Source organism: Bos javanicus, chromosome 7 (assembly GCF_032452875.1).
Source record: "Bos javanicus breed banteng chromosome 7, ARS-OSU_banteng_1.0, whole genome shotgun sequence".
Lineage (NCBI taxonomy): Eukaryota > Metazoa > Chordata > Mammalia > Artiodactyla > Bovidae > Bos > Bos javanicus.
The window spans coordinates 43,283,858-43,303,178 of record NC_083874.1 but is presented as its reverse complement, the minus strand read 5'-3'; positions in this window follow the sequence as shown (position 1 = coordinate 43,303,178).

The following is a 19,321-nucleotide window of genomic DNA, read 5'->3' as shown; positions in this document are numbered from 1 at the left end:
TACTTGGAAAAAAATCAGGAGGCCCTGAAATGTCCAGCAATAGAGGTCTGGTTAGCAAAAACACAATGGAAGCTATTTTTTAAAATGTGTTCAGTCTCAAGAAATGTTTATGATACATTTCCAGTAGAAGGGAAAATTTTTAAATTAAAGCCAAACAGACTTCCAAGAAGGATGGATCTTGTTAAAGGATGTTCTCTCAGCAACTTTGCCAGTCATTTGTGCTGCTTTAGAAGGAGGCCCTTTGCTGCAACTGTGAGTCTCAGTGATTTGGGGCATGTATTTATTCTTGAAACGAAGATTTGAATGACTACTTGGTGACAGGAACTGGGCATATAGTGGTGAGGAAAACAGCACTTGGGGAGCTCAGCCTTATGGGGAAGACATTTAATAAAATCACAAGTAACATTGTAACACTTTTTGCTGCCACTACTATAAGTGCTTTATAATTAATGTTATTTAACACAAGAGCTCTAAAAGGATGGTGTAATAATAAGCCCCGTTGTTTCAATTATCACTGTACAACAAAACATCATGAAGCATACACAAAGATGTATACACTTAGCCAAAAGAACCGATTTGTTTGTTCACAGGTGTGCAGTCTGGTCTGAGTTCACCTATGTGGTTGTTCTGTCGGTCTCACCAATGGCTACATCGGTGCTTGTGTTCAGCAGAGCCTGGGACGGTGGGGTTTGCCTCTCTCCAGGTGCTCACTCCTTCAGGGAAGCTGACTTCTGGCTTACACGACTGCTCAAGGTTCCCAGGACCACAACAGTGGACACTGCAGGTCCTTTTTAAGGCATAAATTCTGAACTGGCCTGGCTTTACTTCGACCACGTTCTCTTGGTGAAAGTGAACCTCGGGCCCAGCTCAGCTATAAGAGGAAAGGATTATAACAGCAGACGTGAATCATTGGGCATCACTGCACCCAGCCGTAGTATAGACAAGGAAACCAAGATAGAAAAAGGTTAAATCACCTGTCTAAGGCAGAGCTACAGTTAAAAACAGGAAGTCTTGCTGCAGAGTCCAGAGTGTTAACCACTGCACCATAAGATAAATACAGGTTGTAAAGAAGTTTGTACAGGAAAAGTGCAGGGAACCCTGAGAATAACAAAGACAACTTTGTCTGGAGTGAGGGGGTGGGGGGTCAGGATAAAGGAAATAACATTTAACCCTGAAACCTGATGACTAAATGGGTTGGGAGCAAGTTTTCAGAGCTTCAGATCAGATCATTCGCTCAGTCGTGTCCGACTCTTAGCAACCCCATGAATCGCACACGCCAGGCCTCCCTGTCCATCACCAATTTTCAGTTTCAGAGCTTAGGAAACTGCAAAGGCTCTGGCGTAGCATCGGGCCTAACTGCACAGAAGAACTGAGTGAAGCCTGGTGAGGTCAGGACCAAGGTGTGAGGGTAGAGTGACACGCAAGAGTCCCTTGGGGTTGGATGTGCTCTCGGAGGGTTTTGGGGGGTTTCCAACTTATTATTTTGAAATAATTATAAATTCATAGAAATTTGCAAAAACAGTATAGAAATTTGTAAAAACAGTGTACCTGTCACCCAGCTTCCTCCTAAGGTTACAGCTTATGTAACTATAGTGTAAAAACCAGGACAGTGACATGGGAACAGTCTGTGTAGATTCCTGTAACCACAAACCCAGTTACAGGACATTTCTGTACCCATAGAGAGCTTCCTCCAGCTACCCCGCCCACATAGACTGCCCCCCACCCCATTGCCATGCCTCACCCCTGGGCTCTAGGACTCTTCTCTGTCTTTGTCATCCTGAGAATGCTCTATAGAGGCGACAGCACAGCCCGGAACCTTTGGAGCTGTTCTCCCCTCAGCACAGTACCCAGGAGATGCCTCTGAGCCCACCCGAGAATCAGGACTGCCTTCCTTTTTGTTACTGAGCAGTAATCCATACTGAACACATGCTGGGTGACCTCCCTATCTTAAGGTGGCTAACCTCATCCCACCTGCAGAGTCCCCTCTACCATCTCACATGATATATACGGAATTTCCAGAGAGGAAGGGGTGGACATCTTTGGGGCCCATCTGCCCACAGCAGGGGTCGAGGGGCAGTGGACGGCCTGAGTCACCTAGACCTTCATTGTACCAACTCTGTCCCATATCCCACATAGGGTCCAAACAGACCCTCCCAGTAATGCCTAGGGAGCAGGTCGGTTGGGAGAGCTGTCTTTATTCTGGGAACCACCTTCCCAATTAAAAACAGGGGTCTTCCATTTGGGGGAGAAGGGATATTGGGAGGCAGCTGAGAAGTCACAGCAGAAGCTATCCATACCTCACCCCTCTGTAACCCAGAGCAATATTTTTGTTACTCAGGAGCCTTACTTGTAGTGCATAAAATAGAGGGGAGGCTGGCTGTGACTCTGGGAGCTGAGGGAAAAAACCAAAGAGAAAGGCACCTGCACATCCTTAATCGCTCCTACCAAGACCACAGGTGCCAACAGCCAGCAGCCACACCTCTAGCTGTGGTGCCATTGGACTTCCCCCCACTCTCACTGTCAGTGTCTTTCTGTGGCAGGCAGAGTCCTAAGCCAGTCCACAACAGCTCACACCCTTGAGTATGGGTAAAACCTGCCATATGATCCTTTGATACTCTGGCAAAGGCAAAAGGATTTTCCCAATGGAATGAAGGTCCCTAGTCAGTTGACCCGTAGTTAATTACAAGGGAGATTATCGTGGCTGGGCTTGGCCAGATAGAAGGAGCCATTTAGCAGAGGAAAAGACTAGGGTACCCTAGAGACTGCAAAGGCTCTCCTGTGGTTCACGGGGAGGAAAGATGCCCCGAGTGCCAGGAAAGAAGTTCAGTCAATGACCTGTGAACTTGGGAAAGGCTCCAGCCTTGGATGCAACACAGCCACTGTGACACCTGAATGACCATGGGGACCCTAGCAGAACACCCAGTCATGCATGCCCAGGCCCCTGACCCACAAAACTTTCAGAAGGTGGTGTTTTAAGCCACCATGTTTGGTGCCTGCTGCATGGTGTCTCTTGGTCCACTGAGGCAAAGCTCCGTCTTTGCCTCACCTGCCTTCCTGTTTCCATGCTCCCCAGGCCACATCCCCCTCCAATCCCAGCTTGAGTTTCAGGAAACCCTCCTGGGAGCCTATCCCGGGAAGCTGGGTTCTCCCTCTGAGACCACAGCCAGTCTGAACCTAAAGCTTGGTGCTCACTGGCACTGTTCCCATCTGTGTGGTCCTCTCTCCTCCATGCCCACATCCTGCCCACTTGATACAGACGTGGTCAGGGCACTTGCTTTGATGACATATGAGCAGAGTGCCATGGCAAGTATGCATGTCCCCATTTCCCCTTTCTGTCCACCCTGGGGACTGGCTCTACTGCTGATGCTGGCTGCCTCACTAGCTGGGCCTGTGATGGAGGAAGACGGTGACACGCAGAGGGACCCTGTCAGCTCTGGTGGATGAGTGCCCCTGGATGCAGACAATGGTATCCATGAGCTCACATTTGTGGAGATGTTGAGATTGAGGCGTGGGTTGGGCTGGTTCTCTCTGGGGACTTGGAGAAGCTGCTCCCTCCCAGCTACTGGGGCTCTGACTGTCCTTAACTTTGTAGACACACCACTCCCTTTCTGCCTCCATCTTCACATGGCCCTTTTCCCTGCTTGGTGTCCCTGTGTCTCCCCTTATAAGGACACCAGCTATTGGATTTAGGGCCCACCCTGATCTAGTACAGGTTCTTCTCAATAAATTAATGTCAGCAAAGGCTTGTTTCCAAACAAAATCACTTTCTGAGATTCTGGGTAGTAGTGAATTAGGGGGGAACGATGTTCAACCCATTCCCACTAGTGTCCATGAGAAATGGGCCTTAGTTGTTTATAGATGCCGAGCTTTGGGGTATTTGTCACTGCAGCACCACTGTGCGAAGCCTCGCTGGTCCACGCTGTAATGTAATTATTTGTTTATACACTTGTCTTCCCCAGACTCTGACCTCCCGCCGAAGAGAGACGGCGTGTCATTTGTTATTGTATCACAGAGGATGGTTAGGAAAGAAATTAATTTTACCGGCTGGCACCAGAACTCATTTTAGAGATGCAACTGGGCTTGTTTAGGAAAATACCTTAATTAGTACTCGGGGACGGAGACCGAGGCCCTGAGGATGTGAGATGAAAGGGGACTCAGAGAGACCGCTCAACATCTCTGTGTGAGAAAATAGCTGTTATTTGAAAGGAGAGGAAGAGGAGCTGAGAGAGGTGGGGACCCACGGATATCAAGAGACAGATAGCCAGGAGATGGCAGAGCAGGTGTGGTCAGGGACCACCAACATCCCCTTTTCATGCCCTTCAGCACCTGGCAGGATCAGCCAGATCCTGGCAGAGCCAGACTGGCTCAGCTAAAGCAGAGAACTAGCCTTCATGACCCAGTCAGCCAGCTGGCTGGAGCCTGGCACCCAGGTGCCCTGGCCAGCACTCAGCAGGTATGTGGTATGACCATGTCTGACAAAGATGAGTATTAAGGTCGTTATTAGAAGATGCCTGAGATTCACGAAAGCCCAAGAAGAACCATGCTCCTGATTAAAACAACAAAACCCGAACGTGCCTACATCCCCATAGACTCCAGCTTGTCTCATGCTGATGTCAGCCAGATGTGGGTGAACTGAAGGAAGAGCCAGTGGGATTCCATCTTGTTCCTTTTGTCCCATTGCCTTTGGCCTGTGTTACTTCTGTATTGTTCTTCTTTTATTTAAAAAGTTGTTTATTTATTTGCTCGCCCTGATGCGAATCTTCTGGGATCCTTGTTCCCCGACCAGTGATCCAACCCCAGGCCCTTGACAGTGAAAACTCAGAGTCCTAACCACTGGACTGCCAGGAAATTCCCTGTATTGTTCTTTTTTTTTTTAATTTAATTTTATTTTTTAACTTTACAATATTGTATTGTTTTTGCCATATATCGAAATGAATCTGCCACAGGTATACATGTGTTCCCCATCCTGAACCCTCCTCCCTCCTCCCTCCCCATACCATCCCTCTGGGTCATCCCAATGCACCAGCCCCAAGCATCCAGTATTGTGCATCGAACCTGGACTGGCGACTCATTTCATATATGATATTATACATGTTTCAATACCATTCTCCCAAATCATCCCACCCTCGCCCTCCCCCACAGAGTCCAAAAGACTGTTCTATACATCAGTGTCTCTTTTGCTATCTCGTATATAGGGTTATTGTTACCATCTTTCTAAATTCCATATATATGCGTTAGTATACTGTATTGGTATTTTTCTTTCTGGCTTACTTCACTCTGTATAATAGGCTCCAGTTTCATCCACCTCATTAGAACTGATTCAAATGTATTCTTTTTGATGGCTGAGTAATACTCCATTGTGTATATGTACCACAGCTTTCTTTATCCATTCATCTGCTGATGGACATCTAGGTTGCTTCCATGTCCTGGCTATTATAAACCGTGCTGCGATGAACATTGGGGTACACGTGTCTCTTTCAATTCTGGTTTCCTCAGTGTGTATGCCCAGCAGTGGGATTGCTGGATCATAAGGCAGTTCTATTTCCAGTTTTTTAAGGAATCTCCACACTGTTCTCCATAGTGGGTGTACTAGTTTGCATTCCCACCAACAGTGTAAGAGGGTTCCCTTTTCTCCACACCCTCTCCAGCATTTATTGCTTGTAGACTTTTGGATCGCCACCATTCTGACTGGCGTGAAATGGTACCTCATAGTGGTTTTGATTTGCATTTCTCTGATAATGAGTGATGTTGAGCATCTTTTCATGTAAACAGTAAAATGTTTTAAGACCAGTTATACAATGCTAGCTCTTCCATGATCCGTGTCTGCCTCCATCCAGGCCCCAAGGAGTCATCAGGTGCCACTGAGCTAACTGCTGTTTCCCAAACTGTGTTAACCCTCTTCCCTACAGCTGCCCCATTGCCAGCTGTCCTGGGAGCTCAGATTCCTCACTTGACCTCGGGTGTCATCCGTGGCTCCACTGACCTCTGTGAAGGAGCTGTGTGCTCTGCTTAGCACTGATCCTATTGTGTGCTGACCAGTTTAATGCCAGAGTGGCATCTCCCCCAGTCCTGCTGATGCTGAGGTCTGTCATTTTCTGAGGGGAGTGGGGTGTCTCAGGCACTGTGGGTGATGGAGCAGCATCCCTAGCCCCCACCCACTTGATGCCGGGGGCACCCTCAGTCATGACAACCACACATGTCCCCAGACATGGCCCTGTGTCCTAGGGGAGCAGAGTGCCCCTCGGGGGAGACCCACAGCCATAGACTAATTGCATCCCTGCCGGAGTCCTGGAAGTAGCCAAGCCTGGGTCAGATCTCTCCCTGGGGTGTCCTCGGGACAAGCCCAGTGCCTGCACCCAGTGTGCGCCCTCCACCTGGTGTCTGAACAAATGAAAGGCAGCCGTCTGTAGCAGACAGATCTCCTGAACTTCCCCTCGTAGGTCAGCATTGCCCTTCCGGCAAGGGGCCACAGCACGAGGAGGGGAGAGCCCGGGGTGAGGAAGCATATCCCATGACGTCTTTCGCCAGCTCCCAATGTCAGCCCACCCCATCGTCCCCCACCCCGCCCAGCCACCCTGCCTGCCATCTCCTGGCATTCCCAAACTGATTTTGGCAAACAGCTTGATTTTTCTCCTCACCCAAAACCTTCCTTCCTGAGATCCGAGACGGGTCCAGTCGAGCACGTAAGTAACCAGCCGTGTGCATTTGGCTCCTGAAAAGTCAGTCATTCACCGGGCTTGGGACTCAATGCCACTCACAGTGCTGTCCTGACCAGGGACTAGCCCTGCAGATGAAATGCTAACTGGGCAGCAGCTACAATACCTGGCCACAGACCCTGTCTATAGAGCACTCTGGGTACCCCTGGCAAGACAAGTGTGTGACCAGACAAGGACAGAGATGCCTCTAGAAGCTTGAGAAAGAGGCACAGCCCTGCCCACACCTGGATCTCAGCCCGAGAGACCCATGTTAGACTCCTGACCTGCAGGACTGTAAAGGACTATGAGATAATCAATGTGTGTAGTTTTAAGCCTTTGAAAAAAATTGCCTTTGTGGACTATGGAATAAGAAAATTACCCATGCTTTCTAATCCCCATTTTACGTATTTCCAAACCCACCTTTATAGAAGTAAAAAATATTGAGCCTGGTCATATTACTAAGAACGGAGTTCAAAAACTCATACCACCTCATGCCATTAGGATGACAAATACTAAACAACAACACAGGAAATAACAACTTGATGAGGATGCAGGAAAATTGGAAACCTCTTCCATGAATGCTGGGAATGTAAAATGGTACAGCTGCTGTGGAAACAGTCTGGAGGTTCCTCAAAAATTTAAACATAGAATCGCCATATGCTCCAGCAGTCCCACTCCTGGGTACAGACCCAAAAGAAGGGAGATTAGGGAATTTTTAGAGATATCTGCACACCCATGTTCTTAGCAGCACCATTCAGGACAGCCAAAAGGTAGACGCAATGTAAGTGTCCATGGATGGGTGACGGATAAACACAATGTGGTCCATGTACACACTGGAATGTTACTGCACCATAAAAAGGAAGGAGGTTCTGACACCTGCTACAACAGGGATGAACGCTGAGGACGTGATGCTCGGTGAGAGAAGCCAGACACAGAAGGACACACTGATTCTACTCACAGGAGGTCCTAGAGGAGTCAGATCCACAGAGACAGGAGGTAGATGGTGGTGCCAGAGACTGGGGAGTCAGTGTTTCATAGTGACAGAGTTTCTGTTTGGGAAGATGAGAACGTTCTGGAGATGACAGTGCAGCTGGTTGCACGACCGTGTGAACGTGCTTAATGCCACCGAGCTGTGCACTTAAAAATGGTACATTTTATGTTATGTATATTTTACCACATAAAAAATATTTTTTCTCTAAATTCATCCCTACCAGCAAGCATTTCCCATACCAAGTGGGACACCTCCCATTGTGTTCACTATTCGGCTCAGAGGGCAGCCGACACCCTGCCGGGAACGTGACCCCGCCGCAGCCCCCCTTCAGTTGTTCTCTTGTCGTTGCGTCCCCCACTCCATGGAGATCCCCACATCCCCAGACCAGGAGAGGGCGGCGCACTGCAGTGTCTCTTCAACAAAGAGTCAAGGATTAGGCCCCGTTGAGTTTCCATCCTGTTTGCCTTTGATTTTTTAAAAAAAGCCTTTCATTTTAACTATTAGGCATTTCAGGGCAGGCTGCACAGTGTCATCTGCATTTCAAACAAGCGCCGCTGTGAGGGTTTGTTTTCTTGCTTTTTTTCTGTTTCCTTGTTCTTCTCCCAGACCTCGGTAATCTACAACCGTCTTTTATTTGTTTTCTTCAAGGTCCTCTATCATATTATCTCACATTGTTCCAGGCAGTAACTTTCCTCTTTGTCTGCAGCTTGTCCACACGGACACAGCGCTGACCGTCCCCTTCCAGTCCCCCCAGGCTCCAAGCCGGCCCTCTGACGGGACACCAAAAACTCAAATTCTCAGGGTCTCCGCAACCTTGTTTCCATTCCACCCAAGACACAGTGGCTTCCCTGGTGACTCAGACTGTAAAGAATCTGCCTGCAATGCAGGAGGCTGGGGCTCAATCCTTGGATCAGGAAGATCCCCTGAATGAGGAAATAGCAACCCACTCCAGTATTCTCGCCTGGAGATTTCTACGGAGGAGCCTGGCGGGCTACAGCCCATGGGGTTACAAAGAGTCAGACACAACTGGGAGACGTACACTTTCACTTTTCACAAGACACACTGAGCAAAAACAAAGATTCTGCCTCTCTAAGTCCCCTAGAACCTTGGCCGCCCCTCCCTGTCGACAGCTGCTCGAAGGACCCAGGACTGCAGCACCGCGCCAGGTCCTCACTCCAGGCTGGGAGTTCCCGGTGGGAACCAGGCTGCACACCAGAGGCAGAGGGACTGTCACTTGCCTCTCATCTGGCAGGTATACCTCAGTTCCATGGTATAGATTCAAGGTGGATGAGAAGGGTTATTTATTTCTGTGTCTAATTCTTACACGGGGCAGTTTTCAAAAATTATGGTAAAACACTCATAATTTAAATTTACTCTCTGAGTACACAGTTCAGTGGCACTCAGCACATTCACATTGTCAGGCAACCATCCCCACCATCATCTCCAGAACTTTCCATCTTCCCAAACTGTAACCCTGTCCCCATGAAATTCTCCTGTCCCCAACCCCCGACTCAGGGCCTGTTTAGAAGCTTGGGTTCTACTTTTTGTGTCCATCCAAAGCTGTCATTGGACAGAAGAGGCCATCGTAAATCTGGTTAAGAGATGAAAACTGCAAGCGTCTAGTTAATTTAGTCGAGTCATATTTTGTATTTGCCACGGTTCACAGCTCAGCTTATGACCTGAACCATGGTGTATTTAGGCTCTTAATTCTTTCGATAAGGACCAGACGACTTCGCTCAACAATCTTGCCAAAACGAAGTGGGATGGTGCTGGGAGGTGTCTATCTCCCTACCATCCAGAATTTCATTCTCTGAATGTGAAACTGTGTTTCATGAAGAGTGTGAAACCCCAGGATCGCCTGTCAGAGTGATGGCAACTGGAGGATAAATCGCATTTCCAGCTGAGGACCAACCACATTCGCATCTCCCGTGTGCAAAGCTCTCCTAGGCCGCCTGGATCTGTGTGTTGACCGTCTCCCATCATTAGGGAGCCTCTGTCCTCATTAGAGGGTTTAGCACCAATCGCCAGTGCCCTCTGCCCAGCCACAGAGCTGCCCCATGTCACCGGTCACCGCTCATCAACACACACCTCATCGGTAGTACGATGTAGCTGTGAATGTTTCCATAAACACACCCCCCAACCTTTTTTGTATGAAAGTCCTAGGCTCTGAGACCTGCTTTAATCAGCACCATACATCAGAATATAAAGGAGTGAGGGAAACAGAAAAGATAATCAGAACAAACTTTCAGACACACAGTGCATTTGCTGTGTTCTCAATCTTCCCACCACCTGCTCTGGAATCTGCCTGGTCCTCAGGCACCCACGGCATTGGTGGAAGTGGCACCCAGGATGGAGGGCATCCAGGTGAGGGCAGGCCTGCAGGGGGGGCAGGAAGGGAGCCCACATCCTCCTGTAATTTGACCCGGGGAGCTGTGACTCACATCTGTGCTTGTGACCGGATGGCAGGGAAACACAAACAGAAGTGTGCATGGACCTGGAGAGCCGAGTGGGCTTTGGGGTTGGGCCAGTAGCAGCATCCTGGACTTGATGATGCTCTACAGGGCAGCCATTCTGTCGTCTGGCTCTCCTGGGATCTCGTTACTCTCTGGGCACTCTAGTACCAGGGTGATCTAGTTACCATCTGTTTACTCTGGTGTCTAGTTATTATCTGTGTGCACTAGTACCTAGTTAATCTAGTTGCCATCCACTTACTCTGGTTGTTGTTCAGTCACTGTATCTGACTCTTTGTGACCCCTGGACTACCGCATGCCAGGCTTCCCTGTCCTTCACCCTCTCCCGGAGTTTGCTCAAACTCATGTCCATTGAGTCAGTGATGCCATTCAACCATCTCATCCTCTGCCACCCCCTTCTCCTCCTGCCTTCAATCTTTCCCAGCATCAGAGTCTTTTCCAATGAGTCAGCCCTTTGCCGACTCTTGTATCCAACTACTATCTGTACATACTAGTACCTAGTTAATCTAGTTACTCTGCTTACTCTAGTATCAGCTTCCTTCTGGGGCTCTGGTACCAGGTGCTGTAGGGTCCCAGTGCCACGGTTACCAGGTGTCACTACTGGTGGAGGCTGGGCCAAGAACACTTACATACACAAGTGAAAGTGAAAGTGAAGTTGCTCAGTCGTGTCCGACTCTTTGCGACCCGTGGACTGTAGCCCACCAAGCTCCTCCGTCCATGGGATTCTTCAGGCAAGAATACTGGAGTGGGTTGCCATTTCCTTCTCCAGGTTACGTACACAACTACCTGTGTATTTCGCTGTACCTTTCTGTGACTGTAATTATTTCAAGTAAAAAGTTTGAAAAATGCATTTTAAAAAAATGAGGGCAACACTCCAGAAATCAGTTCTCTCTGCAAGCCAGCAGGGTTGTAGTAGGACAGAGGTGAGTGGACACCTGTGTGACCCCACACCAAGGGGAACGATGGGGCGGGGAGCGGGATGCCTGGGGACGCGGGCAGGTCCTTCCTCCTGGGGGAATGCACCATTTCTGACACTGTGTTCCTCTCACACTCAAGTCAGGACCAGTTTCTGTCTGTCCAACTGGGGGTCTCTGAGCAGCCCTGGCTACCCCTACCAGCCCCTTTCCTCCTCAGCATTCCCAGTATGCCCTCCTCCACCCAGATCTGCAAGTAGGGAACTCAGGGGCACCAGACTACAGGTATCCTTGACGGGGCCCAGCTCCATGGGGACTGAGCCCTGTAAGGCATCTAGAACCTCGAAGCATGTCATATTTCCGCAAACCCATGTCAGGGCCGGAGTGCCCTACACAGAGACAGTGCCCGTGTCCTTTTTGAGATGAAAGAGGGCATTAATATTCTACTGGGCTTCCCTTGTGGCTCAGCTGATAAAGAATCTGCCTGCAATGCAGGAGACCTGGGTTCAATCCCTGGGTTGGGAAGATCCCTTGGAAAAGGGACAGACTATCCACTCCAGTATTCTGGCCTGGAGAATTTCATGGACTACAATCCGTGGGGTCGCAGAGAGTCAGACACGACTCAGCCAACTGTCACTTTCACTTTCAATATTCTACTGGCAACCAAAGGTTCCGGAAGTAACGGACACACGCTGTTCTGAAAATGTAGCCTCGATGGGACTGCGGGACTCCGGGACCCCAGGCCAGAGGGAGGCCACAGCTGGGCCCCTCGGGGGCTTAAAACAAGGTGCCTGACTGCAGCAGTGCCTGCACCACCCCCATGCTGGCTTCGGGGGGCCCTGGGCATGGCCAAGGCTCCCTGAATGTGCCTGTCCTCGGGGGCACCGTGTCTGGAATCAAGGAGGCAGCCACTTGGGGCTGCTCCAGGCCACTCCAGAGACCGTGCCAGCCCCAGGATGGAGGTGGCAAGTTGAAAGGAAGCTTTTAAATGCTGCTTCTGCCTCTTGAGGCTGCTGGTGCTGACGCAAAGATGCCGGCAAGGACAGGACTAGAATCCAGGTGACCTTGACAAGGTAAAGACCCCCTCGGCAGTGGCGAGTCCCCTGTGTGAAGAGATGGTAGTGGTGGGGCTTGAGCCCGACCCCCAAATCCACACGTGAAGACCTGAGCCCCGGAATCTCACAATGTGACCTTGTTCGGATATAAGGCTGTTGCAGGTGTAAGTAGGGTCCTAAGCCAACAGGACGGTGTCCTTACAAAAAGGGGACGTTTGGACACAGACACACATAGGGGTGGGCTCTGTCAGCATAGGGCAGGATTGCTCCATCCCCTGAGGCTGCTGACATCCACTGGTCATCTCCTGGATCCCTCTGGGTTCCTGAGGACCCCCCTCAGGATGTCTGGGGGGACATCCTGGCTGCTGTGGGGTGTGGGGCAGCCTCCTTGGCCCCACCCCCTCGATGCCAGGAGCCCCCCTAGACCACAGACACCCCAGACGTCACCTAGCATCCCCTGGAGGCAGGACTGCCCAAGTGAGACCCATGGCTATGCGTAAACCTCTATTAAACTCATCTCAGCTAAAGTGCTGCCTTTTTCAGTTTAAAGAACATGCAATTTCCTTTAAAATGTCCTAGAGAGAGGCCACCAGCGATTAAAAGCAGTGTTAACTTCTGAAATTCGAGAAAGGGCACTTTTTTTTTTCAATATGAATGACCAAACACTTGAGTAATTTTTTTTAAGGACACAAAAATGTTACTTTTTGTTTTCAGATTCTGAGATCTGAGGTTTTCCTTTAATTTTTTTTCATAGTATGATTCTCTTTAAAGTTCAAAAGCAGGACGAAGGAGACGCTTCATTTAGAATTACAGATACAGGTGGCATCCTTTCATTTTTAAAGGTCGTAAAATATGAGTAAAACATACAGAACACCAGAACAAAACAAGTTTAGGAAACGAAAGAGCCCAGTTATCAACAATGTGAAATACATTAGAGATGCTGGGTGTGTGTCCTGGGGTCTCCCTCCAGGACCTGGATCCCGAGGATATGTGACCCGAGTTCACAGGAGAACCACAAAGGTGGGTGTGGACTAAGGACCTCTCTCCAAAACCACCTCCCAGGCTGATAACCACAAGAAAAACAGCCAATGAACCCCTCCTGACTGCCCAGGGCAAGAAATATCACAGCTTAGGCGGGCTCAGGAGACAGGAGGCCCGGACATCACGGGGGACTCTCGGACATCAGAGAACCCGAGCCAATGCAATCGGAGCACGGGTATGAGTCCTAAACATCTCTAGTCTGCTGGTTGTGACAAACGGATGGCATGAGGGGACCGGGGCTTCAAAGTGTGCATTTGGGTGGGCTGGTTCGCAGGTCCCCTGCAGCCCAGCCCCTCGGCCCCCTGGGAAGCCACACACCGAGCTGATGACAGTGTCCACACTCGGTTTTCCCCTGACCCCTGAGGGAGGAACATGGACAATCGGTATGTCTTCTGCAATAACATTAAAAATCAATGCCTGTGTTCAGTTAAAGTAGCACAGACTTGAACAACGCCAGACATCAGGGGTCCCAGGCTGGCTCCTGCCCAGGGACCACCTCTCTCCCCCTACCCCACTGTCTCCCAGCTCCTGGGGGTTGCCGGTCACCCTGTGCTTGTAAAGGCCTCACCCCAACTCTGCCTCTGCCTTCACATAGCCCCTCCCCATGTGTCTGTGTCCAAGCATCCCTCGCATGAGGCCCCTAGTCCTGCTTCATCAAGACTACCTGCTCCCGGGCAGCCTTCCCTTAACTAACTCCTCCTGCCGGTTACACACAGATTCTGCACTGAGATTCAGGGTCATGACTTCAGCTTTGGAATTTTTTTGGGGGTGGGGGGTGCACAATTCAACTGATAACAGAACCTGAACTCTAAGGACACTAGTCCACATATGCTGGGAGCTAACGTGGGCACCCGGAGCCTTCTCTTCCCTTCTTCCCCAGCACGCAGTTCCACGTGGCCCCATGATGTGATGAGGGCTGAGGGCATCTCACTTGGGATCTCAAGGGCTGGCTGGGTACCTGCCTGCTCTTTCCCGCTGCCTGGACCCCACCTGGTGCCCAGTCTCACCTCCTGGGCCAGGATGCTCACCTGCTCCCCCACAGCTGCCCATGAGCTCTGCAGCTGTGAGGGGGTCCCAGGCTGGCTCCTGCCTGGAGCCACCTCTCTCCCCGTACGCCTACAGATTTGAGGGGGCCTCTGGGGGAGCTTTGATCTCCTGTGTGGGCCCCAACCCCGGCTGTGTACACTCCAGCAATGCTGAGGCCCCAGGGTCCACCTTGATCCCCACAGCCCAGCCACGAGTCGTGCTCCCTGGTTATCGGCTCCTATTGCAATGACCCAGTTTCCAGCTGGCTGGGGGGCTGGGGCAGCTCAAAGACCTACCTGAAGCCATATACCATGGCCAGGAGAGAGCATGGCATGAGGCCTGACAGCTCACAAACCCCCGGCCCTGGACTCATGGACTGACGCCTCTGCAGTGCCTCCCAGCTTTCTCCAGCCCTTCTCTGGACGGAATCCCCAGACCCGGCCTGAAGGGGCCTCTCTGCCCCGTGCAGTCTCCCGGGGCTGGCCTGTGCCCCTGACACCAGGCAGGACCCACCTTCTGAGGCTTGGGCCTCAGTCTGGTCCCCTAGGGGATGGAGGGGCCCGGTGTCTGCCTGCTGGCCATGCCCGGCATTCCCCAGACCCCAGGCCCACCCAGCTCATAAGAGCCTTGTACACAGTTTGTCTCGAGGCCACAGAGACAGGGTGCCAAGAGCCCAGACAGAATGTTCCCAACCCCTGGAGCTACTCAGCCCCCAGGGTGTCCACTCCTTGGCCCAGGGCCTGTGGAGGCATCATCTCACTCGGTGAAGGCCCTCATAAAAGGGAGCGGGAGGGTCAGAGGTAGAGAGACCGGAGAGAGACAGCCTGCTCCGCTGGCTGTGAGGATGGAAGGAGGGGCTGTGAGCCAGGGATGCAGCGCCTCTAAAAGCTGGAAAAGGGGGGAGCCCCGTGGAGCCCCAGGAGCCTCCAGAGGGATCAGCCCTGCCCACGCCTGGATTCAGCCCCATGAGGCCCAAGCTGGACTCCTGACCTCAGGACTGTCAGAGAATCAAGCTGTGTTTTGAGCCACCACGATTGCAGTGGTTGGTTCCAGCCCCCGTAGGAAACCCAACGGCTATGGAGAGAAGCCCCAGGAATCAGCTTCAAGATCCCTCTGGCTCCAAGGACCTAAGGCTTCAATGACAGCCCGTCCTAAACAATAAAAACACAATCTGCCTCTCAGAACACTTTATACATGTTCTTGCCCGAGCCGGAAAGCAGGAGGCACTCCAGAGGGACCAGCCAGAGGCTGAGAGTGCAGGGTCCAGGGCAGCGGGGTTGGGGTGGAGGGGGCAGAGGAGGTTTGAGGACTACCGCTGGCGGCTCCCACATACCTGCCACACGCACACACAGGCTAGTGTCACTCTAAACCTGACGGGAAACCAACAAGCCTCATGGTCCAGCCGTTCCCAAGGTATTTTTCCAACCCTCCTCTCAACAGCTGCCAGAGTCCTTGGAAGTAGACCACGAACTGAAACCCTGACCTACTTCCCAGGATGGGAGCCAGGCTGCAGAGTGGAGGACGGAAGCAGGTTTTCAGGGCTTGGCTGGGAAAGGCTTCATCACTTACCGTGGGGAGCCAGCAGGTCCCCAAGGCAAAGACAAGCAGGAGGCCAATAAGAAGAGATATACAAATGGCTAATCAACTTGGGTTGGGAAGGTCCCCTGGAGAACGGAAATGGCAACCCACTCCAGTATTCTCGCCTGGAAAATCCCACGGATAGAGGAGCCTAGCAGGCTACAGTCCATGGGGTCGCAGAGAGTCAGACACGACTGAGCGACTAACACTTCACTTTGCACTTTCAATTGACTCGGGAGAAAGACGTCTTTATCTTCAGCAGGAAATTGAAAATAGGGACTAACTCCAAATTGTCATGTTTTTTAAAAAATACCAAGAATCTGTACCGATGAAAGTGGTTAAAATGGCACATTTTATGATATATATATTTAACGCAATTTTTAAAAAATTGATAATGTAATATTTCCAGAAACCATTGAATCGTGCATTCTAAATATGTGAATTGTATGATATGTAAATTATGTTTTAATAAACCTGTTTTTTTTTAATTCAGTATTATGCTACGGTCTCAACCTTTAAATTATAGGTTTAATTTTTTAAAATATATACATATGTATGTTTATATTTTACACATGTTTGTATATGTATAGTTAGTTTGATGGATTTTTTTTTTTGCTCTCTTTTCTGAGTTTTGTTCTCTCCAAAATGTCTACCACTTAAAAAGTTTATAATTTAAAAATTGCTTTTATGAAATCTACAGATAACAAATGCTGGAGAGGGTGTGGAGAAAAGGGAGCCCTCCTACACAGTTGGTGGGAATACAAATTGGTTCAGCCACTATGGAGAACAGTATGGAGGTTCCTCAGTAAACTAAAAATAGAACTACCATACGATCCAGCAATCCCACTCCTGGGTACATATCCAGACAAAACTATAATTTGAAAAGACACACGCACCCCATGTTCATAGCCACACTAGTTACAATAGCCAGGACAAGGAAACAACCTGAACGCTCACCATTCATCGAAAGAGGAATGGACAAAGAAAATGTGGTACATGCATGCGACGGAATAGTACCCAGCCATAAAAAATGATAGAATGCCATTTGCAGCAACATCGGTGGACCTAGAGATTGTCACGCTAGCAGATTCTCTGGCGGGTCAGTGCTTGGGACTCCTCAGTTTCACTACCGAGGACATGGGCTCAATCCCTGGTCAGAGAATCAACATCCCAGAAGCTGTACAGTGCAGCCAAAAAAAAAGGAGAGAAAAGAGATTATCATTCTGAGTGAAGTAAGTCAGAGAGAGACAAATACCAGATGATACCATTTCCATGAATTTATCTACAAAACAGAAACAGACTCATAGGTATAGAGGAACAAACTTGTGGTTGCCAAGGCGGGAGGGGTGGGGAGAGAAGGATTGGGAGATGGAGGTTAGCAGATGCAAACTATTATATATAGAATAGATAAACAAAATCCTACTGTATAGCACAGGGAACTATATTTAATATCCTTTGATAAACTATAAAGAAAAAGAATATTGAAAAGATGGATGTCCCTGGTGGTACAGTGGATGGAAATCTGCCTGCCAATGCAGGAGACATGAGTTTGATTGCTGGCCCGGAAAGATCCCCCATGCTGCAGAGCAACTAAGCCCGTGCGCCACAACTATTGACCCTGTGCTCTGGACCCGTCGAGCCATAACTGCGGAAGCCCATGTCCTAGAGCCCATGCTCTGCAATAAGAGAAGCCGTGGCAATGAGAAACTGGTGCACTGAAATTAGAAAATAGCTCCTATTCACTGAAAGTAGACAAAGCCCGCATGCAGCAACAAAGACCCGGCACAGCCAAAAATAAGTAAACAAATAAAAAATTTTTTAAAAATATAAAAAAGAATGTGTATGTATATGTGTATGTGTATAGTGAAAGTGAAAGCGTTAGTCGCTCAGTCATGTCCAACTCTTTTCGACCCCATGGACTGTGGCCTTCCAGGCTCCTCTGTCCATGGGATTCTCCAGAATACTGGAGTGGGTTGCCATTTCCCTCCCCAGGGGATCTTCCTGATGCGGGGATCAAACCTGGGTCTCCTCCATTGAAAGCAGATTCTTTACTGTCTGAGCCACAGGAAAGCCTCTTATGTGTATAAATGAACCACTTTACTGTACAGCAGAAATTAACACATTGTAAATCAAGTATACTTCAATTTATTTTATTTAAAAAAATTTTTAAAGTGCTTTTATCGACTGTCAGTATGTGTGATGTGTTGGTCTTCCTCCCCAAAAGCCATCACCACAGTCTGACCATGTGAAACACATCGGCAAATCCCAGTAGAGAGGCATCCACAGAATTGACCCAGCCTTCTCACGACTGCCCAGGGCAGCAAACAAGGCGTGCGAGAAACCATCACAGCCCAGAGGGACCCCAGAGATGGGAGCCTGAGGGACCCTGGGACAGAGAGGATGTCAGGGAACTACATGTGGGCGTTGGCGAGCCCTGACTCAGCAGTTAGTGCTGGTATGTTGGTTGTGACCAACGCATCAGGTCAAGGTGAGCTGCTGTCTATCAGTGGGGGCACTGGCGACAGGCATATGGCAGCCACGTGCTATCTTTGCAACCTTTCTGTGACTCTAAGACTCTCCAAAAAAGTGGAGTGTATTAATAATAGTAAGAAGAGTAATCAAATGTTCGGGAAATGCTTTACAAGTACAGTGTTCCCTGTCCTGTTAAGCAGTCACCCAGGTTGGTCCCAGGGGCGGCCAAGGAGTCATTCTCTGGGGGGCACTGGACACCCAGCTAAGGCCTACGCTATGTCTGTCCCATAGAATAGGGGTCCCCAACTTCTGGCATCACTGACTCAATTAACATGAGTTCGAGTAAACTCTGGGCGATAGTGAAGGACAGGGAAGCCTGTCGTGCTGCAGTCCATGGGGTCGCAGAGAGTCGGACACGGCTGAATGACTGAACCACAACAACTTCCGGGATCTGATGCCTGATGATCTGAGCTGGAGCTCATGTAATAATGATAGAAATAAAGTCCACAATAAATGTCATGTGCTTAAATTATTCCAAAACAACCCCCCCACCCCTGCCCTGATCTGTGGCAAAAATTGTCTTCCGTGAAACCCATCCTTGGTGCCAAACAGACTGGGGACCCCTGCCCTACAGCCACCAGTCCTCCTGCCCTGACCAAAGCCCTCCTGACTCAGGGTGGAGGTTGGGGCCCAGACCTGTGCTGGGAATCGGGGGTCCCCGTCGGCATCCACATGCACCCATTTCCACCCCAGAAGGCACAGGGCAGGAGGTGGGGGCTCTGTCTCCCCCACAGCCCTGATGCAATTCTGACACCATTCACATTTTCAGCTCCAGGTGAACGATGGGTGCCCCTCCTCATGGTTTGGAAGCAGGTCTCTGTGATGCAGTTTGTGCACCTGGGAAGCTCCTGGGAGCCAGGAACAGGCAGATCCACAGACACAGAGAAAGGGTTCCTAGTTGTCAGGGGCTGGGAGAAGGGGTTGGGGGCTGACTGCTGATGGGGACAGGGCTTCCTTTGGGGTGATGGAAGGTTCTGGGATTACGTAGAGGTGATAGCTGCACAACCTTATGAAGGTC